The sequence below is a fragment of the Somniosus microcephalus genome, chromosome 1 (assembly GCF_052327205.1).
Source record: "Somniosus microcephalus isolate GS21.2 chromosome 1, FLI_Smic_1.0, whole genome shotgun sequence".
NCBI classification, from domain to species: domain Eukaryota; kingdom Metazoa; phylum Chordata; class Chondrichthyes; order Squaliformes; family Somniosidae; genus Somniosus; species Somniosus microcephalus.
Genome location: NC_140987.1, coordinates 83,325,582 through 83,351,234, shown reverse-complemented (window position 1 = coordinate 83,351,234; position 25,653 = coordinate 83,325,582). Strand labels below are relative to the sequence as shown.

At 49.5% G+C, this 25,653-nt stretch overlaps 1 protein-coding gene across 4 annotated transcripts in view; it reads right to left on the bottom strand.

Moving 5' to 3' along the window:
- The window catches only part of tmod1 (tropomodulin 1), a 123,030-nt gene extending 99,425 nt beyond the window's left edge, over nucleotides 1-23,605 (bottom strand). Inside the window, exon 1 of one of the 4 annotated variants that reach the window (XM_085983880.1) lies at nucleotides 23,482-23,605. The gene's annotated coding sequence lies outside the window, so the exon portion shown is untranslated. Of the gene's footprint in view, nucleotides 1-22,828; nucleotides 22,927-23,064; nucleotides 23,230-23,481 lie in introns of those variants that run through there. The other 3 variants (XM_085983891.1, XM_085983873.1, XM_085983886.1) reach the window with 3 other exon arrangements.
- Nucleotides 23,606-25,653: the final 2,048 nt, after the last annotated feature.

Here is a 25,653-nt window from a genome sequence, read left to right as displayed (position 1 = left end):
GTCGGAAGGAAATCCCCTGGTACGCGTAGCAGCTGGCCATAGACGAGCTCTGCCGAGGACGAGCGAAGATCTTCCTTGGGTGCCGTGCGAAGACCCAACAGGACACATGGTAGCCTGTCCACCCACCCAGCGCCTTGGAGGCTGGCCCTCAGTGTGGCTTTGAGCGACCTGTGAAACCGTTCGCACAGGCCGTTCGCCTGTGGATGGTAGGCTGTGGTGCGATGTAGCTTGATGCCGAGCCCCTGAGCCACTGCGTTCCAGAGCTCAGAGGAAAATTGCGGTCCACGATCAGAAGAGATGTCCGCCGGTACCCCAAAACGGGCGACCCAAGAGGAGATGAATGCCTTGGCTACGTCTGCCGAAGTGGTGGATGACAAGCCTGATCCTGCTCCTATTTCATGTGTCCAATTCTGTTAGATTCAGGAGATGGTTTTGTGATAGTAGATTGGCGGTTAGGATCAGATCAGCCATGATCTTATTAAATGGCGGAGCAGGCTCGAGGGGCCGACTGGCCTACTCCTGCTCCTATTTCTTATGTTATGTTCTTATGTAACTGCCTCTGGCCATCTAGTGGTGCGGTCTACCATCGTAAGGATATGTGTAAACCCATGAGAAGGTGGAAGTGGCCCCACCAGGTCCACATTCACGTGATCGAACCGTCGCTCCGGAACAGCGAAGGTGGCCAATGGAGCTTTGACGTGACGCTGCACCTTGGCCTTTTGGTAGACCACGCAGGTGTTGGCCCAGTCGCGGACATCCATATGCATGCCCCACCAAACGAACTTGGACGACATCAACCATTGTGAGGCCTTCATGCCAGGGTGTGACAACCAGTGTATGGCGTCAAACACTTTTCGGCGCCAGGCGACCAGCACGATAGGGCAAGGATCTCCTACGGAGACGTCACAAAGCAGCGTGGTGCCTGCGGTGTGGAATTTGACGTCGGCCGCTTGGAGGCTAGAGGGGCTGGTTCGGTAAGCTTGCACCTCTGGATCCGAGGCTTGATCCGCAGCCATGAGGGCATAGTCGATGCCGAGCTGAACTGCCTGAACGGTCGCGCAGGAGAGGCAATCCACCACCAGGTTGTCTTTACCGGCCACGTGCTGAATATCAGTAGTGAATTCAGAGATAAACGTTAACTGACGCTGTTGTCGGGCTGATCATGGTTCGGCAGTCTTGGCCATAGCGAACGCTAGTGACTTATGGTCTACAAAAGCAGTGAAAGGACGTCCTTCCAGCAAGAACCGGAAATGGCGGATGGCCAGAAAAAAAGCCAACAACTCCCGGTCGAAGGTACTGTACTTCCGTTCGTTTTGCCGTAGTTGACGGCTGAAGAACGCCAGCGGTTGCCACGTTCCATTTACCCACTGTTCCTGCACTGCGCCGATGGCGTAGTCTGACGCGTCGGTGGTGAGGGCGATGGTGGCACTTGGCAGCGGGTGCGCCAGCATGGTCGCATTGGCGAGGGCGCTTTTTGTGTCAACGAACGCCCGGTCCATGTCGACCGTCCAGCTTACCAGGTCCTTGCCAGACTTGCCCTTGAGGGCCTCGTACAGGGGCTGCATGAGCAGAGCTGCCTTAGGCACGAAGCGGTGGTAAAAATTTACCATCCCGAGGAACTTCTGCAGGGCCTTGATGGTCTGCGGGCGCGGAAGGGATGTCACCGCCTCTACCTTTGCTTCCAAAGGCACCACTCCCTCCGATGTAATGCGATGTCCCAGGAAATCAATGTGGGGCAGAACAAACTGACACTTGGCCGGGTTGAGAATCAGGCCACGTTGGCTGAGGCGACGGAAGAGGGTGCTTAGGTGCGCGATGTGTTCCTCCTTATTTCGACTGGCCACGAGGATGTCTAAATAGACGAAAAGGAACTTGAGGTCCCGCAGCACGGAGTCCATGAGGCGCTGGAAGGCCTGGACAGCATTCTTCAACCCAAAAGGCATCCTCAGAAATTCAAAAAGGCCGAATGGGGTGATGACTGTGGTCTTCTGCACGTCCTGTGGGTGTACCGGGACCTGGTGGTAGCCTCTGACCAGATCCACCTTGGAAAACACGGTGTTCCCAGCCAAATGGGCAGAGAAATCCTGAATGTGGGGGATCGGGTATCGATCAGGAGTGGTAGCGTCGTTAAGTCGCCGATAGTCACCGCATGGCCGCCATCAGGTTTTGATACTATGTGGAGAGGCGAAGACCAGGGACTATTGGACCGGCGAATAATCCCCAGGCGTTCCATCGTAGCGAACTCCGCCTTCGCGACCGCCAGCTTGCCGGGTTCGAGGCGCCGGGCCCGCGCGTGGACCGGTGGTAGTGATGTGGTGTTCCACACCATGCTTCGTGGCCGTAGAGGAGAACGTAGGTCTGGTCAGGTCCAGAAATTCACCGAGCAGGCGAGCGAACTCGTCCGGAGTTGGGAAAGCGCAGGAGACGGTGCGCGACATGGTGGTACCACGGTGGCAAGGAATGGAGTGAAACGTGGCCGCGTTGATCAGCCGCCGGTTCCTCACATCGACCAGGAGGCCGTTGGCGCACAGGAAATCCACGCCGAGGATGGCTTGTGAAACCCTGGCCATAACAAATTCCCAAACAAATCGCTGGCCGCCGAAGCACACCTGGACCCGCCGTTTGCCGAAGGTCCGGATAGATCCGCCATTAGCCGCTTCGAGTAAGAGGCCGTGCCTCCCAGCTTGAACATCAATAGCGGACGCGGGTATAATGCTGCACTGTGCGCCGGTGTTGCATAGGAATCGCCAACCAGAGATGGAATCGATGATGAACAACAGCTTGCCAGAATTTCTGATTGCCATCGCAGCCGCGGGGCACCAGTCAGACCCATTCTTCTTTTGCCGGGGTTGCAGTTGTTTTTTTGGGGGGGACAGAAGCTGCAGGGAGGGCGGCAACATCTGGCTTTCGCGCCAAACCGCGCGTGGTAGGAGCACAGCCCCGAAGGTTGAGGAGCTGGGGTGGCGTCTGTGGGGGGGATGGGCGCCTCGTGGCAGCGTAGTACTGCTGCATCACCGCGAAAATCTTGTCCGCTTCGGCAGCAAGCGCTGCGCAGTCTGAGACTTTGGACCTGGCCAGGGCAGCTTGTACTTGCTCCGGTAACTGACTGAGGAAGGGCTCCCTAAAGAGGAAGCATGCTGGTTCGGAGCCAAGGAGCGTGAACATTTGGCTCACGAGCTCAGACGGCTTGGAGTCCCCGAGGCCGGGCATAGCGAGCAGTCGGCGGGCGCGCTCCGACTTCGTGAGCTCGAAGACCTGTAACAACTGCGCCTTAATTGTTTCATACTTGCGGTTGTCCGGGGGGGTTCTCAAGCAGGCTGACAATCCGCGACGCGGTGGAGCTGTCGAGAGCGGAGACCACGTAAAAATATCGGGTCTGATCCACAACAATGTTCCATAATGCAAACTGGGCTTCGACCTGGATGAACCAGGTGGTCGCTTGTTGCTCCCAGAGGGCAGCACGGTGGCATAGTGGTTAGCACTGTTGCCTCACAGCGCCAGGGACCCGGGTTCGAATCCGGCCTCGGGTGACTGTCTGTGGAGTTTGCACATTCTCCCCGTGTTTGCGTGGGTTTCCTCCGGGTGCTCCGGTTTCCTCCCACAGTCCAAAGATGTGCAGGTTAGGTTGATTGGCTATGATAAATTGACCCTTAGTGTTAGGGGGATTAAATACGTGGGGTTACGGGGATCAGGGGGGATTAAATACGTGGGGTTACGGGGATCAGGTGGGATATGTGTCGGTGCAGGCTCGATGGGCCGAAATGGCCTCTATCTGCACTGTGGGGTTTCTGTGATTTCTGTGAATTGCGGTAGCTTCAATGCAACGGCGTTCGTTTCCATGCTTCGTTCCTTCTGCGAAAACCGTTCGCAAAAGTCGGGGTCACCAATGTAGGAATGTTTCGTTCCTATCAAGAGACTGAGGTCGACTCAGGCGGTCAAACAAACGATGTTTAATGTGAAACTAATTGAGTTTAACAAACAGATGCAAGAAAACTACGAATACAGGTCTAGTCAGTTCGGAAGCTCCACGAGGACTGCTTGGACGGTCCCATGGCTGGCGTCATGACGTCATGTTTTTCCCGCTGATGGGGGATCACGTGATGAACGGCGTGACGTCATCGCGTTTGCCCGCGCTCTTAAAGGGACCGCGCTCTGTGCATGCAAACAGTATGTACAAAGATACAGACTCAGGCTGTAGTTAACATATTGTTAAAGGGAATTATATACATTTGATCGGAGTCCCTTAGTGGCTCCGCCACATTATCCCTTTTTTACCCTTAAGTCAATTTAGTTATCAGTCGCATGATGCCTTCACTACGGGTCACCCGGGACAAGCAGGCACACTTGCTAGACTACGCGAAGTGGCATGGTAGCCAGGATGCAAGGCTGATGTCGAACAATATTGCCAGAACTTTTGTTATTTATGCTCAGTATAAGCTGGATCCCCACTTGAAAAAGGCCTTCCTCCATCATACACACCCCTCCCCGGCTCTCTGGATGAATCTGAAGATTGATTACGTAGAACCGTTCCCTCCCTCGACTAGTGGCAATAAATATATCCTAATAGTAATCAATACCTTCTCTAAATGGGTGGAAGCTTTTCCTGTCCATAATGCCACTGCCCAAGCCGTCACCAACATTTTCGTCCAGCATTTATTTACCCGCTGGGGCCTTTCCCACTCTGTCAACTCCAATCATGGTATCCATTTTACGGGAAGGTGATGCAATATACTATGCATTTCCTGGGAATTCGGTATCACTTCCACATTTCTCATAACCCTACTTCTTCCAGTATAGGTCGAACGGATGAACTGTAGTCTGAAGACTATGCTGAAGAAACTGGTAACTTAATTCACAAAGACTTGGGACCAGTTGCTACCCTTCGTTCTCATGGCAGTCCGGTCCACGCCATCCCAAACTACGAGACTATCCCCTCATGAGACAATGACCGGCTGCCTTATGCGGACCCTGAAGCATCTCGTCTGTATCGATATGTCCAAACCACAATTGCAAGCTATTATGCAGCAGGCACATATTAAGCAGTTGACTGATCAGTTGTCCCAAATGCATTTGGCCACGAATATTCCTGCCATGAATAATGCCACCTTTAAGCAGGTCAACAAGATGTATTTTGACTCAAAGGTTTGCCCAGTAGAAGTCATGGTGAAGGTTTAAGATGCCACCAGCCCATTTGGCCCCAATTTTAGAGGCCCTTATCACATAGTTAACAAGATTAATCCATCGGTGTACAAGGTATCCCTTGGACCGAAGCTCAACCGCCAATTTCAGGCCTTTCCCTTAAATGCGTCAGCTACTTCTGATTCTCCAGCAATAGTCTCCTCTTGTGTTGCAGTAGATTGGTGAGAAATGCCCGTGATGTGGGATGATGAGCATATCCCGCCACCACCTCCGCCTCTTTCCCCTTTAGCTCTTTGTCCTTTTGTGGAAGCAGACTGAGACCATATTGTTTAGGGTGTGATGCCACCCTTCCAACGCTTCAATCATAAGAGATGTAAAAAGGTGCTAGGTGATAATCTAGCTCATCACCTAGCAAAGACATATTCAACATTGTGTCTGTGTCTGACTAACTTGACTGAATTTTTTGATGAGGTAACAGAGAAGGTTAATCAAGGTATTGCAGTAGATGTTGTATATATGGACTTTAGGAAGACATTCCACAAAGTGCCACACAGGAGGCTTGTTAAGAAGATGGAAGCCAATGGAATTAAGGGGAAAGTTGCGGTATGGATACAAAATTGGCTCAGTGACAGGAAGCAAAGGGTGGTGGTGGATGAATGTTTTTCAGACTGGGAGATGGTTTGCAGTGGTGTTCCCCAAGGGTCAGTTTTGGGTTCATTAATCTTTTCAACTTTTATAAACGACCTAGACTCAGGTGTAGGGAGCAACTTCATAAAGTTTGTAGATGATACAAAACTTGGCAAAGTAGGAGATGGTGATGAGGATAGTAATAAGCTTCAGGAGGACATAGACAGGATGGTGAAATGAGCAGAAGCATGGCATATGGAGTTCAACGAAGAGAAGTCTAAAGTGATGCACTTTGGGAGGACTCATATGGAAAAACAGTTTACTATAAATGGCAAGATTTTGAAAAGTGTAGATGAGCAAAGAGACCTTGGTGTCTATATACACAAATCCTTAAAGGTGGCATGGCAAGTTGATAAGGTGGTTAAAAAAAAAACCATACGGGTTACTTGGGTTTAGAAATAGAGGCATAGAATATAAAAGCAGAGATCATGCTAGAACTTTATAAATCACTGGTTAAGCTCAGCTGGAATATTGTGGACAATTCTGGGCACCACACTTCAGGAACGATGTAAAGGCCTTAGAAAGGAGCACAGAGGAGGTTTACCAGGATGTTACCAGGGACTAAGCACGACTGCTCTTTCAAAGAGCCAGCACAGAGTGGCTGACCTAATGGCCTCCTTCTGTGCTTTAAGTTGCTATAATTTGAGTGCAGTACAGAATGTAAATATAATATTGTCTCGTTAATAAGCAGACACTAACAAAGAGTAAATAATACTTTGATTAAATTTGTTTTGTTTTGTGAGTGATTATGTGCAGGATCAAGAATGCCCACCAGCGTGAACATATATCCTGCTAGTGGCCCTTGCAACCAGAACTCTGTGATGGCAAGGGTGACTGGAATTGTGACCTGACCTTCCACTCAGGTGGCAGAGTAATGCAGCAACCCCGATGGTGGTTACCCATGACCCAGCATTGATGCCCTGGCTCTTGAAGAAACACACATCGAACACATCTCCCAGTTTGACTCAAGAGGATGTATTACAGGTTTTGACCTCATTGCTTGCAATAACCAACTCAAAACAAGGCATCAAAGGCTGCACCAAACTCAAGCATTACAGTATTGCCAGAGTTTTCACCACAGCAATACGCGTAGGAGAGCTAACAATCTCCAATGTATACAAACTGTAATGTATGTACCTTTAAGGGGAGAACTACTTTTTACAGCTCCTGTATACTGTAGTACCGGCAGTGACCACACCTGTATATAAACCCTGAGTAGTGATCTGTACAGTTAGTTCTAGAGTAACCCTCATTCAGTAAACACCTGTTGATCGTTCCCTGCAGTCTTTTGTCTGATTATTGAAGGACACAACATTAAGATACACGGATCTAACATTGGTGACGACGCAGATTCGAACCTACCTGCAACTCTGCATCACCTCCCAGGGATTCGCTCCTGGAGAACAGTGGAAGGAGGTCGAGTCCAGAAGCACGGGCGTCGACCACGGGCAACCGCCCAGTCATCCAGCGGAGATTTGAGCATCGCAGGGGAGGCTGTCGAGAGCCAGGCTTGGCTTTCCAGTCATGGTGGTCCAGCGAAACGGGCTGGCAACAGGTACTGCGCAGACCCTTCCCGGACAGCGGCGGCTAGAGCCCGACCGAGCGGCACAGAAAAAGGCCGAGCAGCGTCGACGGGGGAGAGAGAGAGGGCAGAGCGCACAGGGCACAGCCGGTGTTCAGGACCGAGCGGCGTCAACGGGGAGAGAGACGAGAGAGAGCAGAGCGCAGCCGGTGTTCAAGGGCCGAGCAGCGTCAACGGGGGAGAGAGGCGCGCAGGAAAACGCGAAGCGCTGCCATTGCCACGAGGACCGCAGAGAGCGGCATCGGCAGCAGTGCAGGAGCAGCGCACGAAACCCACAGGGCGTCGCCATTTGCCACGAGGACCGCCGAGAGCGGCGTTGGCAGCAGCGCGGGAGACGCCATTTTAAGCCGCAGCGGGGAAGAAAGGAAAGCGCGGGAGACGCCATTTTAAGCCGCAGCGGGGAAGAAAAGCGCGGGAGACGCCATTTTAAGCCAGTCTAACCACACCCAAAAATGCCAAAGAGTGGCAGTATCACAGCGTTCGACAATGAAGTCGAAGATTGGACGACATATGTCGAACGCATAGAAGTATACTGCAAGGCGAATGAAGTGCCAGAGGACAAGAAAGCGCTGGTATTGTTGAATTCAATGGGTGCAAAAACGTATGGCTTACTACGAAACCTAGTAACCCCAGAGAAGCCAGTAGAAAAGGATTTTGAAAACATAGTGTCAATCCTACAGGACCACTTAAACCCCACACCGCTGCTGATAGCAGAAAGATTTAAGTTTCACAAAAGGAACCAGCATAAAGATGAAAGTAATGCTGAGTATTTAACGGAACTGCGCAAGCTATCGAAACACTGCCAGTTTGGAACGGGACTAGCAGATACTTTAAGGGACAAGTTTGTGTGTGGGCGTCAAAGTGAAGGAACCCAGAAACGGCTTCTATCAGAAAAGGATCTTACGCTGGACAAGGCTTTCAGCATTGCAGTGTCACATGAAGCAGCAGCACGGGGCGCTGCAGAGATACAACGGAGACCGCAAGAATATGGCACAAATGAAATGTCATACGGAACAGTGAAGTGCTATCGTTGCGGCAGAACAACACACGAACATAATGATTGCTGGTTCAAGGACAAAGTGTGCAGTGTGGAAAAGTAGGACACATAGCAAGAGTCTGCAGGTCGGGAAAGAAAACCAGCAGCAAGAAATCTCCACAGGAGAAGTACAAGAAGGTACATAAGGTGACGGAGAGTAGTTCAGACGAACAGAAGAGTGATACAGACTCCGGAAGCAAGGAGCTGGGTTGTCTGAAACTACATAATGTGATCAAAACGGAGGATCATCAAACTATCTGGGTCACGCTCAAGATAGCAGGAGTCCAAGTGAAAATGGAATTGGACACAGGATCAGCCCTAACAGTCATAAACCGAAGGGACTACAAGTGGCTATTCTCACATATACCCTTGAGAGATACAAAGGTTGTCTTGAAGACGTACACGGGGCAAAAAGTCTACCCCAAAAGGAAAAATAAGGGTAAACGTTATATATAACGGCAAGGAAACACCAAAAATGGACCTATATGTATTGCCAGATGGAGGACCACCACTACTAGGACGTGAATGGATCCGGAAAATACAGCTAGATTGGCATTCCATACAAGCACTGACTGTAGATGCCAAAAAGGATGACGACGTCACACCTGGACGACTGTCAAAAATGCTAACTGACGCACAAGAAGTGTTCCAGCAGGGACTCGGAACACTGAAAGGCATAACAGCGACGATCAAAATAGAGGAAAATGCAAGCCCAAAGTTTTTTAAGGCCAGACCAGTACCTTATGCGATCCGCCCAGCCGTCGAAGCAGAGCGAGTGGACTACACCCATCGTTCCTGTAATGAAGAGGTTGTTGAGTAATACGCCTGGGGAACCAAAGAAGGTTCGCATCTGTGGGGACTTTAAGGTGACAGTGAACCCAGTCCTTCACACTGTACAATATCCGCTTCCGCGGATTGAAGATATTTTTGCCTCGCTATCTGGAGGGAAACGCTTCACTAAGATTGATCTGACCCAGGTGTACCTGCAAATGGAAGTAGAAGAAGCCTCGAAACAGTACCTCACGATCAACACTCATAAAGGTCTCTACCAATACAACCGGCTGGTGTTTGGGGTAGCATCAGCTCCGGCTATTTGGCAAAGGGCAATGGAACAAGTCCTGCAAGGGATCCCAGGGACCCAGTGTTATTTGGACGACATCCTGGTCACAGGCAAAAATGACAGTGATCACCTCGCCAACCTGGAGCAGGTGCTCACTAGATTGAAGGAATATGGGCTCCGAGCTAATCGCCACAAAAGCGAGTTTTTCCAGAAGCAGATCTCGTATTGTGGCCATGTTATTGATAAAGAGGGGTTACATAAGTCCCCTGAAAAGATTGAGGCAGTAGTCAAGGCTCCAGCACCGGAAAATGTGTCACAACTGAGGTCGTTCCTCGGGCTGGTGAACTACCATAGGTTCTTGCCGAATTTGTCTACCGTACTACACCCACTGAACACCCTACTGCAAACGGGGGTACCATGGAAGTGGAGTGATGAATGTAAACGAGCTTTCCAGAAGAGCAAAGCATTGATCACATCAAAAGAGGTGTTGGCTCATTTCAACCCAGCACTACCAATTCGGTTGGCGTGTGATGCATCACCCTATGGCATTGGAGCGGTGCTGTCGCACAAATTCCCGGACGGCTTGGAGAGGCCAGTAGCCTTTGCGTCTCGGTCACTAACCTCAGCCGAGCGTAACTACGCCCAGATTGACAGGGAGGCCCTCAGCCTAGTGTGGGGAGTGAAAAAGTTCAATCACTATCTGCACGGGCAGAAGTTCACCTTGCTGACTGACCACCAACCACTTGTCTCCATCTTTAATCCAAAGAAGGGCGTTCCGGTGATGACTGCGCAACGGCTACAAAGATGGTCCCTTTTTCTAGGGGCGCACCAATATGAAATTGAGTATAAGGGCACGAAACAGCATGGAAACGCTGATGGGCTATCACGCCTGCCACTGCCTACTGCGGAGGAAGCACCAGCAGTGTATCCTGTCGAAATATTTCATTCGACTATAATTGAATGCTTGCCAGTAACTAACGCTGGTATAGAGAAGGAGACCCGAAATGACCCGACACTGTCTCGGGTATATGATTTGACGGTGAAGGGATGGCCAGCACATGGCGACTCACTGTTGCCAGCATTCTCATCCAGAAGAGAACAGCTGTCAGTATGCCAGGGGACCTTGATGTGTGGATCCCAAGTGGTAATTCCACCCAAGTTAAGGGAGAGAGTGCTCAATGAGCTTCACGAAGGTCATCTGGGAGGGGTGAAAATGAAAAGCCTTGCTAGGGCTTGTGTGGTGGCCAGGGATCGATCAGCAAATCAAGGACCTGACAAAGAGCTGCTCAGGATGCCAGAAGGTCCAAAATGCACCACCACATGCCCCTCTACACCCATGGGAGTGGCCCTCATCTCCATGGCAACGGGTGCATATTGATTTTGCTGGTCCATTCATGGACTCAATGTTTTTAATAGCCGTGGATGTGCACTCGAAATGGCCTGAGGTGATCAAAATGTCCTCCACCACCACGGAGAAAACTATTGCAGTCCTACGCACCATTTTTGCCAGGAACGGCTTGCCAATGCAGATTTGCTCTGATAACGGACCACAGTTTGTGTCCGAAGAGTTTCGAAGATTTATGAAAAGGAATGGGGTACGGCATTACACATCCGCCCCGTATCATCCAGCCACAAATGGATTGGCTGAGAGGTTCGTACAAACCTTTAAAAAAGCAGTAAAGGCCATGTGCGATGACGACATTCCACTGCAGCATAAGGTGGACAATTTCCTGTTAGCCTACAGAAATGCGACACATGCAGTCACCAACCAGGCCCCGGCCATGATGTTCTTTAACCGAAGGTTGAGATCTCGTCTGGATTTGCTCAGACCAAATGTACGAAGAGATGTTGAGAGTAAGCAATTCCAGCACATCAATAAGAAGCCGACAAGGAGCTTCAATGTAGGGCAACCAGTCTTGGCCCGCGACTACCGAACAGAGAAATGGCAACCAGGAACAATATGCACACGGCAGGAGCCACTAATGTACACAGTGGATGTTGGGGAGAACATTGAGACGCTATGCTGACCAGATCCTAGGGTCACAGGAACGAGTCAACCCCATGTCTCGGCCATACGTACCTGGTGAGGAACCCGACGTACAGGTAGCATCTACCCCAGAAACAGTAGCATCAGAAGCTGATGAACCAACCGATGACAGGGGGCCAGAATCGCCTCCGCACCAAGAGCAAGACACTCGGGAAAGGCGCTATCCAGAAAGGATCAGGAAGCCTCCCCAAAGACTGAATTTATAAATAGACTATTTTCAGCTAATGTTGCATGTTAAGAGTGTTAATTGTAATTAGTTTGATATTTAATTGTTAAATGAGTGTTATGGTACTGTTAATCTAAAAAAGGGGAGGAATTGTAATGTATGTACCTTTAAGGGGAGAACTACTTTTTACAGCTCCTGTATACTGTAGTACCGGCAGTGACCACACCGGTATATAACCCTGAGTAGGGATCTGTACAGTTAGTTCTAGAGGAACCCTCATTCAGTAAACACCTGTTGATCGTTCCCTGCAGTCTTTTGTCCGATTATTGAAGGACACAACATTAAGATACACGGATCTAACACAAACCACCAGTCGTATAGTGGCCTGACCCACCGCTCCCTCCTAGTCAACAGCCATCCATCTCGGAAACTTTAATAGCCACCACGCAATGTGGGGCTATACAGATGTTAACTATAATGGATAAGCAATTGTACAACGGGCTTCACTAGAGAATAAATTCCTCCTTTTTGATGCCAAAGATTGAGGTACATTCCATTTGTCAAGGTGGCAGAAAGAATATAACCCAGACCTATGTTTCCTCTCTAAAGACAGCAAAGGAAACCCAATCATCGCCTCCAGAACAGTTCTTGACGAATTCCCCAACAGTCAACACAGGCGCTCAATCCTCAACGCTGGCATTGAAATTCCTATCATTACATCAACACCGGAACCACAAGGGAACTTCAAAAAAGCAGACCAGGAAAGTCAATTGACACAAACATCAGGTGGATCCCGCCAACCACTGATGTCTTCAACAGATTTATAGGTATTAGTAAAGCTGCTGCAAAACTTAGTATACCTCGGGGGTTTAGAAAGACATATTCTTTGTTGGACAGAAGTGAGGCTCTCTACCAGGAGTATTCACTGAACAAGAACTCAGCCACAGCCACCGCAATGCTGGAGTCCTTGAACTCGGTGAGACATGAAAAGTGGAGGAGCCTTGTGGAGAAGACTAACTTCACTCACTCCAGCAGGAAAGCATGGGCCCTGCTCCGTCAACTTGGCAGGGCAAACCCCGCCTATAAACACAGGACGACCATCAGAGCGGACGCCATTGCATCCCACTTGATACAAACATCAAAGGCTCTGGTGGAGAAAGAATTTCGACGCCAGGTGATGCGGCAGCTTTGGACAAACTTGATGGCGGCACCAAGATCGTCAACTATGTCTGATCCATTCACCTTGGATAAACTAAATGCAGCACTGTCGACAACCAAATCTGGAAAAGCTGCTGGTCCAGATGGTGTTTACCCAGAATTCCTAAAAGCACTGGGGCCCAAAGCGCAGAGCTGGTTGACCTCCTTCTCCAAGGTACTGGAAACCGGTAAAATTCCCTCGATTTGGAGGGAGCTAAAATAATTGCCCTCCTGAAGCAGGGGAAGAATGCTTGTGAGGCCTCCAGCTACCGCCCGATCTCCTTACTTTGCACTTGTGATGAAGTGCTGGAGGCGGCTACTCCACAGACGAGCTCCCAACTCGGACTATCCATCCCTAGGGAACAAGCGGGCTTCCGGAGTGGCCGAAACTGCTGCAACCAAGTGATATCGCATATTGAAGCAGGCTTCCAGCACCAGCTGCCACTCGTGGACTTGTCAGCGCCGCATGACACTGTATGGAAGCATGGACTGCTTTTCAAGCTGTTCACCATTTTACGTTGCAGAACAATGATTCATCTTCTCAACTCCATGGTTAGCAACTATGCTTGTGTGTGTACACTGGCACCCAGAAGAGCAGATATAGCACACTTAACAACGGACTCGCACAGGGTTCTGTCCTGGGAGCCATGTTATTCAACACTTACACCAGTGATCTGGCCGAAACAGAGCCCGCAAGTTTGTATTTTTTAAAATTTGATTATGGGATGTGGGCATTGTTGGCAAGGCCAGCATTTATTGCCCATGCCCTCGAGAAGGTGGCGGTGAGCTGCCTTCTTGAACCGCTGCAGTCTGTGTGGTGAAGGTACTCCCACAGTACTGTTAGGAAGGGAGTTCCAGGATTTTGACCCAGCGACGATGAAGGATCGGCGATATACTTCTAAGTCAGGATGGTGTGTGACTTGGAGGGGAACTGGAGATGGTGGTGTTCCCATGCGCCTGCTGCCCTTGTCCTTCTAGTTGGAAGTGGTCGCGGGTTTGGGAGGTGCTGCCGAAGAAGCCTTGGCGAGTTGCTGCAGTGTATCTTGTAGATGGTACACACTGCAGCCTCGGTACACCGGTGGTGGAGGGAGTGAATGTTTAAGGTGGTGGATGGGTTGCCAATCAAGTGGGCTGCTTTGTCCTGGATGGTGTTGAGCTTCTTGAGTGTTGTTGGAGCTGCACTCATACAGGCAAGTGGGGAGTATTCCATCACACTCCTTACTTGTGCCTTGTCGATGCTGAAAAGGCTTTGGGGAGTCAGGAGATGAGACACTCGCCGCAGAATACCCAGCCTCTGACCTGCTCTTGTTGCCACAGTATTTATGTGGCTGGTTGATGCGCTATCAATTCTAATGAGAGGCTGAGCAGAGTTCAGAACGACAGGCTTTTATTAACTACTGAATTGCACTTCAGACAGATCAGGACTATGCCTCTAGTGGATGACCGAATGCCTGGAACTGCCATGCGGCCGTCCTTATACTCGGTAGCCGAGGGCAGAGTCAGCTGAGGCATAGTCAGACATAACAGTTAAACAAGAGTGAACGACAACAACAACAACAAGTGAACACAGTGAACTACAGTGGTTTACCACATTCACCCCTCGTTTAAAATTAAGTCCGGCGGGGTGAAGTGTATCAAAAGTTCGAGTAGGCGAGTCTGTCGGGCGGCCTCGTTTGCCGTCGAGATCTTCGTGGCGACGGTTGCGATGTTACAGCTTCCAACGACGCGTCTTGAGCGGGGTCGGGCACCGGTGTATCGTCCCCTTTGGTGTTGGGTGGGCGAGTGGACTCCGGCTGGTCCTGGGGTCGCGGCATGCCGTCTACTGGGGTGGAATGGATAGGGGTGAGAATTTGGTCTACTGAATTTTGGGCCGTGTCGAAGGGGGTCGTGGTGGAGGGCAATGGTGACGGGTCAGTGGACCCCGAGGGTGCCAGATCTCTAATGGAGACTGTATCCTCCCGCCCGTCTGAGTATGCCACGTAGGCGTACTGGGGGTTGGCATGGAGGAGGTGAACCTTCTCTACCAGGGGAGCCGTTTTGTGGGACCTTACATGCTTCCTCAGCAGGACGGGCCCTGGGGACGTCAGCCAGTGTGGTAGTGAGGTACCGGATGTGGACCTCCGGGGAAAAACGAACATTCGCTCATGGGGGGTGGCGTTGGTGGCCGTACACAGCAGTGACCGGATGGAGTGGAGCGCATCAGGTAGGACATCCTGCCAACGGGAGGTCGGAAGGCCCCTAGATTTTAAGGCTAGGAGGGCTGCCTTCCAAACCGTCGCGTTTTCTCTTTCAACCTGTCCGTTCCCCCGGGGGTTGTAGCTGGTGGTCCGGCTTGAGGCAATGCCTCTCATGAGCAGGTACTGACGGAGTTCGTCGCTCATGAAGGACGAGCCCCGGTCGCTATGAATATAGCTGGGCAAACCGAACAGAGCAAAGAGGTTGTGCAGGCATTTAATGACCGTAGCGGTGGTCATGTCCGGGCAGGGGATGGCGAAAAGGAAACGGGAGTACTCATCAACTATGTTGAGGAAGTACACATTACGGTCAGAGGAGGGGAGGGGCCCTTTAAAGTCGACACTCAGGCGCTCAAAAGGGCGGGTGGCCTTGATCAGGTTTGCTCTGTCAGGCGTATAGAAGCGCGGCTTGCACTCTGCACAGACTGGGCAGCTCCTGGTCATGGTCCTGACCTCCTCGATGGAGTAAGGCAGGTTGCGGCCTTTAATGAAATGGAAGAACCTGGTGACCCCTGGGTGGCAGAGGTCGTTGTGGAGGCCCCGTAGTCTATCGATCTGCGCGGTGGCGCATGTGCCTCGCGATAGAGCATCTGAGGGTTCGTTGAGTTTCCCGGGCCGGTACAAGATGTCGTAATTGTAGGTGGAAAGTTCAATTCTCCACCTCAAAATCTTGTCATTTTTGATTTTGCCCCTCTGCTTGTTGTTGAACATGAAAGCGACTGAACGTTGGTCAGTAAGCAGGGTAAATCGTTTTCCAGCCAGGTAGTGCCGCACCGCCTCCACAATGGCCTGGGCCTCCTTTTCCACAGAGGAGTGTCTGAGTTCGGAGCCCTGGAGGGTTCGTGAAAAGAAGGCCACGGGTCTTCCCGCCTGGTTAAGGGTAGCGGCCAGGGCAAAGTCGGATGCATCGCTCTCCACCTGGAAGGGGATGGACTCGTCTACCGAGTGCATGGTGGCCTTGGCAATGTCGTCTTTTATACGGTGAAAGGCTGAGCGGGCCTCCGCCGTCAGGGGGAAGGAAGTGGACTTGATAAGTGGACGGGCTTTGTCCGCATAATGAGGGACCCACTGGGCGTAATAGGAAAAGAAGCCCAGGCACCTTTTGAGGGCCTTGAGACAGTGGGGCAGGGGAAGTTCCATCAATGGGCGCATCCGGTCAGGGTCAGGGCCGATGACTCCGTGTTCCACCACGCAACCAAGGATAGCGAGGCGGGCTGTGCGGAATATGCACTTTTCCTTGTTGTACGTGAGGTTTAGGAGTTGGGCCGTGCGAAGGAACTTATCAAGATTGGCATCATGGTCCTGCAGGTCATGGCCGCAGATGGTCACGTTGTCCGGGTAGGGAAACGTGGCCTGTAACGCATTCTCGTCGACCATCCGGTCCATCTCCCTCTGGAAGACGGAGACACCGTTGGTGACGCCAAAAGGAACCCGGAGGAAGTGAAAAAGACGGCCGTTTGCCTCGAAAGCTGTGTACTGGCGGTCCTCAGGGCGGATAGGGATTTGGTGGTATGCTGCCTTGAGGTCAATGGTCGAGAAAACGCGATATTGCGCTATCTTATTAACCATGTCGGCTATGCGGGGGAGAGGGTATGCGTCCAACTGGGTGTACTTGTTGATAGTCTGGCTGTAGTCAATGACCAGGCGCTGCTTGTTGCCAGTCTTAACGACTACCACCTGAGCTCGCCAGGGGCTGGTACTATCCTCAATAATCCCCTCTTTCAGGAGCCGCGTCACCTCAGATCTTATGAAGGATCTGTCCCCGGTGCTGTATCGCCTGCTCTTTGTGGCGATAGGCTTGCAGTCGCGGGTGAGGTTGGCGAACAGGGGGGGGGGGGGGGGGGGTGTGATTTTGAGGGTGGAGAGACGACAGGTGGGGCGCGGCGGGCAATTTAAAAACTGCTGGTTGCAGACAGTGAGCGGCGGAAGAGGTCCACCGTATGTCAAGGTGACGCTCTTAAAGTGACAATGAAAGTCCAACCCCAGCAGAACGGCAGCGCAGAGATGTGGCAGGACGAATAGCTTTACATTTTTATAAACGGAGCCCTTCACCGAGAGGGTCACTACGCAGTAGCCGCCGACGTCTGCTGAGTGAGATTTTGAGGCCATGGAGATCCGATGGCGCGTTGGCCGGACCGAGAGGGAATAATGCCGTACCGTATCAGGGTGTATGAAGCTCTCCGTGCTCCCGGAATCAAAAAGGCAAGTTGTGGCGCGGCCATTTACCTGGATGTCCATCGTGGACCTGGCTAGCTGATGGGGTCTGGATTGATCCAGCGTAATGGAGGCCGCTGTGGAGTCGGGAGCGTCGCTGTAGAACCCCGGTGAGGCGGCGGTGGGTGAGTCGGGGGCCCGTTGGCAAAATGGCGGCGTCGGAGAAGAAGGACAAAATGGCGGCGCCCATGACGATCCCGATCCCCACGAGGCTGGAGGAAGGCAAGATGGCCGCTCCCACGAATCGCACGCGGCGCTGCTGGAGGTAGGGGTCTTCTGACTTCTGCAGACGCCAGCGTAGTGTCCCTTCTTACCGCAGGCAGAGCAGACCGCGTTTTTCGCCGGGCAGCGCGCCCTGGGGTGTTTGGTTTGGCCACAGAAATAACATTTCTGGCTCGGGCGGGACATCGCTGCAGCAGTTGAGGCCGGGGCCCGTGGCGGCACCGCGTCCCAAGATGGCGGCGGCTGCGGCATCCATGAGGCGGCCGCGCGGTCCGGGGAGTAGGCCTCCATGTTCCGGTGGGCTACGTCCAACGAAAGGGTGAGTGAAATCGCCTTCTTCAGGTCGAGCTTGCTACTTTCCAGCAGTCGCTGCCGTGTGTGAGTGGACCTGAGGCCCGCAACGAGGGCGTCACGGATGAGCTCCTCCGTATGTTCCGTGGCTGATACTTGCTTGCATTCGCAGGCTCGGCCGAGTTCCTTCAGCGCCCGTATGTATGCTTCTGTGGGTTCCCCGGGCTGTTGTTTGCGGGATCCCAGGAGATGTCTTGCGTAAACATAGTTGACCAGGCGTGCGTATTGCTCCTTCAAAATGTCGATAGCCCCCTGGTAGCTCGTAGCATCCCGGATAAGGGCAAAAGCTCGGTGGTTTACTTTAGAATTCAGCACCGAGCTTGTCGGCATCGGCGGCGACGGTCTTGCTGGATGCAGCCAGAAAGGACTCAAAACAGTTCAGCCAGTGTGAGAACTTAGCAGTCGAGTCCGGTTCTTGCGGGTCGAGTTCCAGGCACTTGATCTTATGTATCTGCAGCATCGTTATTATTATTATTATTTTTTTTTTTTTTCAGTAGTTAATAAAATTGATGCGCTATCAATTCTAATGAGAGGCTGAGCAGAGTTCAGAACGACAGGCTTTTATTAACTACTGAATTGCACTTCAGACAGATCAGGACTATGCCTCTAGTGGATGACCGAATGCCTGGAGCTGCCATGCGGCCGTCCTTATACTCGGTAGCCGAGGGCGGAGTCAGCTGAGGCATAGTCAGACATAACAGTTAAACAAGAGTGAACGACAACAACAAGTGAACACAGTGAACTACAGTGGTTTACCACACTGGTCCAGTTAAATTTCTGGTCAATGGTGACCCCCCAGGATGTTGATGGTGGGGATTCGGCAATGGTAATGCCATTGAATGTCAAGGGGCAGTGGTTAGACTCTCGCTTGTTGGAGATAGTCATTGCCTGGCACTTCTGTGGCACGAATGTTACCTGCCACTTATCAGCCCAAGCCTGAACGTCGTCCAGATCTTGTTGCATGCAAGCATGGACTGCTTCATTATCTGAGGAGCTGTGAATGGCATTGAACACTGTGCAGTCATCAGCAAACATCCTCATTTCTGACCCTTATGTTGGAGGGAAGGTCATTGATGAAGCAGCTGAAGATGGTTGGGCCTAGGATACTGCCATGAGGAACTCCTGCAGCGATATCCTGGGGCTGTGATGATTGACCTTCAACCACCACAACCATCTTCCTTTGTGCTAGGCATGACTCCAGCCAGTGGAGTGTTTTCCCCGATTCCCATTGACTTCAGATTTACTAGGGCTCCTTGATGCCAGACTTGGTCAAATACTGCCTTGAAGTAAAGGGCAGTCACTCTCACCTCACCTCTGGAATTCAGCTCCTTTATCCATGTTTGGACCAAGGCTGTAATGAGGTCGGGAGCTGAGTGGTCTTGGCGGAACCCAAACTGGGCATCAGTGAGCAGGTTATTGGTGAGTAAGTGCCACTTGATAGCACTGTCGATGACACCGTAATTGGCCGGATTGAATTTGTCCTACTTTTTGTGGACAGGACCTACCTGGGCAGTTTTCCACATTGTCGGATAGATGCCAGTGTTGTAGCTGTACTGGAACAGCTTGGCTAGAGGCGTGGCTAGTTCTGGAGCACGTGTCTTCAGCACGATAGCCGGGATGACATTGCCTTGGCCACGCAAAACAATCTCTTCACCACCAAGGAGACCTTGAACAATGATTTACAGAGGATGGAAACCTACTTCCGCTGATGGTGACTTCAGCCAAACCCACAAAAGACCATCACCTTAACATTCTACCTCAACACCCATCAAGCAAACTGAGCTCTGAAAGTCTCCTTTTGTGGTGCAGAGGTAAACCATGCCAAAAGCCCCTCCTATTTAGGAGTCACGCTCGATTGCACCCTGTTGCATAGACAGCATCTCCAGAACCTTGGGAAGAAACTAAAGAGTACGGTCAACCGGATCCAGAAATTGCCAGATCCACATGGGGAGCAAAAGCTCAAACCCTCCGTATGGCAGCACTCACCCTGGTGTACTCGACAGCGGAGTACTGCTTTCCGGCATGGTTATCAAGTCCGCATGTCAAATCTGTTGACGTCCAGCTGAATTCTACTATGAGAATTATCACCGGTACACTTTTATCAACACAAACACCTTGGCTGCCCGTGCTTGCAAATATCGCACCACTGCACCTACGCCGCGAATATGCAGTCTCCAGAGAATACAACTGCTACATCAGCAAAGACATGCCGATCCAGGCCAACTTCACCAACCTACCAGCAACCAGTCTCAAATGTAGGGGGCCATTTTGGACTGTTGCCGAAGCCCTTCAGTGATCTCCCCTCAACCTTGATGACCAATGGAAAAATGGTTGGAAGAACTGCAACATACCAAATGGATTCCTTATAGAGGACCCCACAGTACAACCTGAAGGATCAAACTTTCCTTGCAAACAGTGGACATAAGAACATTAGAAATAGGAGCAGGAGTAGGCCACTTGGCCCCTAGAGCCTGCTCCGCCATTCAATAAGATCATGGCTGATCTTGGGCTCAAAGCCACTTCCCAGCCCGCTCCCCATAACCCTTCACTCCCTTATCTTGCAAAAATCTGTCTATCTCCACCTTAAATGTATTTAATGACCCAGCCTCCACGGCTCTCTGGGGCAGAGAATTCCACAGATTTACGAGCCTCAGAAGAAATTCCTCCTTAACTCAGTTCTAAAAGGGCGACCCTCTATTCTGAAACTGTGCCCCTGAGTTCTAGATTTCCCCATGAGGGGAAACATCCTCTTTGCATCTACCTTGTCGAGCCCCCTCAGTATCTTGCATGTTTCAATAAGATCACCTCTCATTCTTCTAAATTTCAGTGAGTATAGGCCCAGCCTGCTCAACCTTTCCTCATAAGTTAATCCCCTCATCTCTGGAATTAACCTGGTGAATCATCTCAGATCTGTCGCCAATGCAAGTATATCCTTCCTTAAATAAGGACAAACATCAACTGCCTCAGAACCGGTCATGGTAAATGTTGCCACCTTCTCCATAGATGGAAGATTAAAGCATCCCCATCATACGACTGCAGAGCGCCGAATCAGACCCTGGAACACATCATTGAGCATTGCCCTCGGAGGAAATGCGCAGGCAGCCTACAAGATATCCATGCTGTCACACCGGAAGCTATGGCCTGGATATCCGACTTAGATATTGATAATTAATTTGTGTTTTGCGAAAGAACAACAATACCCATGACCCAAATAAATAAATAAGGGAAATGGAGTACGATTAGCTTGTCAGTGCACCGGCAAGGGGAGTGCAAAGAATCTATTATGATATAGAAACCCCTCCGGAGAAGAACTCAGATGAACACGTCAACTACCAGAGAACAACACCAAAGCTTAATCACCCCGAAGTCTTGAGCTCCACTCCCTGGTTAAGGCTATATGATTACTTTGTCTGGTAAACTGGCAATTAAATTGATAAGTAAACTTAATTTTAGAATAATATCCTCTTTGTCTGTGTCTGGTCACTAACCATCAGGCCAAATCCAGAAGTCATATACCAATTCATTAAATTTTGGCTTATAAACCTCAGTCACAATCTTTTAGTACTAGTTTCTGGCTCCGTGATTGGGTGAACTAGCATTAAATGTACGTGAGAAATGTATTCATTTTGAATTGTATCTCAGATATCTTAACATACATGAAAAATGTGATTTTTGTTTCTTGAACAGTTTCATGAATTCTGATCTTTCTTAAACAGTGATCACCAGAAATAAACCTTGAAAAACAGTTTTTGGCTTTGATGGGGTGTTACTACATTACAGGATTTCTGAAGCAGGGAGATAAACCAATAATAGAGGAAAGGTAACTTTCTCTTCCATAATAGGTCTGTGACTTCAAAGTTAAGTATCAACCTACCAGAAACTTGAAAACAAATTCAGATTCAATCATTAAAATCCCAAATCTCACCCTTAATCACCATAATTACAGAGCAGGTTGAGTTCATTCACAAGCTTCATGACTTTGAAAAGGTCACTGCCACCAACAGTCCTTTATCCTTCTCTCGTGTTAACTGCATTAAACCAGTAGACACACAGATGGTTAATGGCATCCGTGTACATTTTGGTCTAATTATGATCAATTAGCACAATCTCTCAGCACTAACGCCCCATCTGCGATCCTGAACAGGTCAAATGGCCATGAAAGAAAAGCCTTTAACGTCAGGACGTCCTTATAGGACAACTGATAAAGTACTTTTGAAGTGTAGTCATTGTTGTAATGGAAACGTGACACATCAAGGTCCCACAAACAGCCGTGTGATAATCTGTTTAAGTGATGTTGGTTGAGGGATAAATATTGGGAAGGACACTGGGGAGAACGCCCAGGCTCTTCTTCAAAATAGTGCGGTGGGTTATTTTAAGTCCACTAAGGTGGATAGGGCTTCCGTGTAATATCGCATCTGAAAGATGGCACCGCTAACAGTGCAGCACTCCCTCAGTACTGCGTTGGAGGGTCAGCCTAGATTTTGTGCTCTAGTCTCTGTCTGGGATTGGAGCTCTTCTGACCTCAGATCCAACTGACTGAGTCACGCCAGTATCACGGTCAGGGCAGTTTTACACACCGCCAGTATCACGGTCAGGGCAGTTTTACACACCGCCAGTATCACGGTCAGGGCAGTTTTGCACACAACTAAATTCAAAACGGATTCCAGATAACATCTTTACTGAACACCTAGACTTCATGTAAATTCTCATATTTCCACCACAAAAGGGACAATTTCTGTGACCAGGGCTCTTTTTTGTGAACTATGTGTTTGCTCTCACGTGAAATCAATTGTGATTTTTAAACCGAAGCGACATTTTCTACACCCCTTGACAAATTAATGGCATATCTTAAACAGAACAACAACAAAAAATCTCTTCAGGTGATTTTCCAACCTGCCAACCATGTAGGGCAACTTGACAGCAATGGGTTTCGGGGGCGAGAAGACACGAAGGTTTACTGGGAGTTGGAACTTTCCACACAAGGCAGCCAATGTCAATCAGCAGCTGGCAGCGAGGACTCGGTCACCTCACTCCAGCTTCAATCACTATGTCCCCGGATTCAAAAGTTCATTTCAGCCCTTTTTTATAAAAAAAAAATCTATATAACTCAGTAGTTTTAGATCTCTTACCGGTCACGCCAAAGCCCGCTCTAAAACCATTTAATCTAAATCACACACTGCCTTCGGACTCCTGCTGCCTGTTTCTCTTTCCGGAGAGAGATAGATAGAGAGAGAGAGAGAGAGAGCCAGGGATCCCAGGCTGGCAGCACTTCGCGTTAACAAAGTGTCCCAATCCGATACACCGCAGCAGAGTTTTAGCCATTTAAAGAAAGTGACGCGCGGCGCCGCCTCCCTGGGGCTATTTTTAAACATGAAGCGAATTTAATGTTTAAAAAGCAGTAAATTCCGCCAAAGTGGCGGGATGTGGCGGAGCCGGTGCCCAGATCGGGTTTCCAGCCGCTGCTCTATTTTGGTGCCCGCTGAATATTTTGACCAGATATGGTGAAGGAGAGCGAGGAAAGAAGCAGAAAGAGTGAGTCTTCTTACCGGCGGAGGTGGGCGGGGACCGGGTGCCCGGCGGCTCCAAGCAGTGGCGCTGATAACAAGAAACAGACTTTTTTCCCCCGACTCCGGCTCTGGGACTGCAGCCGCTGGGACCACTCGCCGACTGCACGGCGCAGGCGCGGCCGGTCCCTCAACCAGAGAGCCTCAAAACAACAACATTACCCCCTACTACTGAATATATATACCCCCCTACTACTGATTATATATACCCCCAAATACTGAATATACCCCCTACTACTGAATATATATACCCCCAAATACTGAATATACCCCCACTACTGAATATACCCCACTACTGAATATATATACCCCCAAATACTGAATATAACCCCACTACTGAATATATATACCCCCACTACTGAATATATATACCCCCAAATACTGAATATACCCCCACTACTGAATATATATACCCCCAAATACTGAATATATACCCCCTACTACTGATTATATATACCCCCAAATACTGATTATACCCCCACTACTGAATATATATACCCCCACTACTGAATATACCCCCTACTACTGAATATATATACCCCCAAATATTGAATATACCCCCACTACTGAATATATATACCCCCAAATACTGAATATATCCCCCCCTACTACTGAATATACCCCCACTACTGAATATATATACCCCCACTACTGAATATACCCCCTACTACTGAATATATATACCCCCAAATACTGAATATATCCCCCCCTACTACTGAATATACCCCCACTACTGAATATACCCCCTACTACTGAATATATATACCCCCAAATACTGAATATACCCCCGCTACTGAATATATATACCCCCACTACTGAATATATATACCCCCAAATACTGAAATATATACCCCCCTACTACTGAATATACCCCCACTACTGAATATATATACCCCTAAATACTGAAAATACCCCTACTACTGAATATATATACCCCCAAATACTGAATATAACCCCACTACTGAATATATATACCCCCACTACTGAATATACCCCCTACTACTGAATATATATACCCCCAAATACTGAATATACCCCCTACTACTGAATATATATACCCCCACTACTGAATATATATACCCACTATTACTGAATATACCCCCTACTACTGAATATATATACCCACTATTACTGAATATACCCCCTACTACTGAATATATATACCCACTATTACTGAATATACCCCCTACTACTGAATATATATACCCACTATTACTGAATATACCCCCTACTACTGAATATATACCCCCTACTACTGAATATACCCCCTACTACTGAATATACCCCCTACTATTGAATATATATACCCCCACTACTGAAAATACCCCCTACTACAGAATATACACCCACTACTGTATATACCCCCACTACTGAATATATACCCCCACTACTGAATATATACCCCACTACTGAATATATACCCCCTACTGAATATGCCACCCCCAAACTGAATATATCACCCTACTGCTGAATATACCCCCACTACTGAATATACCCCCTACTGAATATACCTCCTACTGAATATAACCCGACTGAATATACCCCTTGACTGAATATACCCCCTACTGAATATACCACCCTACTGAATATACCCCCTACTGAATATACCCCTAATACTGAATATATATACCCCCACTACTGAATATACCCCCACTACTGAATATATACACCCTACTACTGAATATATATACCCCCTACTACTGAATATACCCCCACTACTGAATTTACCCCCACTACTGAATATATATACCCTTACTACTGAATATATATACCCCCTACTACTGAATATACCCCCTACTACTGAATATATATACCCACTATTGCTGAATATACCCCCTACTACTGAATATATATACCAACTATTACTGAATATACCCCTACTACTGAATATATACCCCTACTACTGAATATACCCCCTACTACTGAATATATATATACCCTCTACTACTGAATATATACCCCCTACTGAATATGCCACCCCAAACTGAATATATCACCCTACTACTGAATATACAACCCACTACTGAATATACCCACTACTGAATATACCCCCCCGACTGAATATACCCCCTACTGAATATAACCCAACTGAATATACTCCTCGACTGAAAATACCCCCCTACTGAATATATCCCCCACTACTGAATATACCCC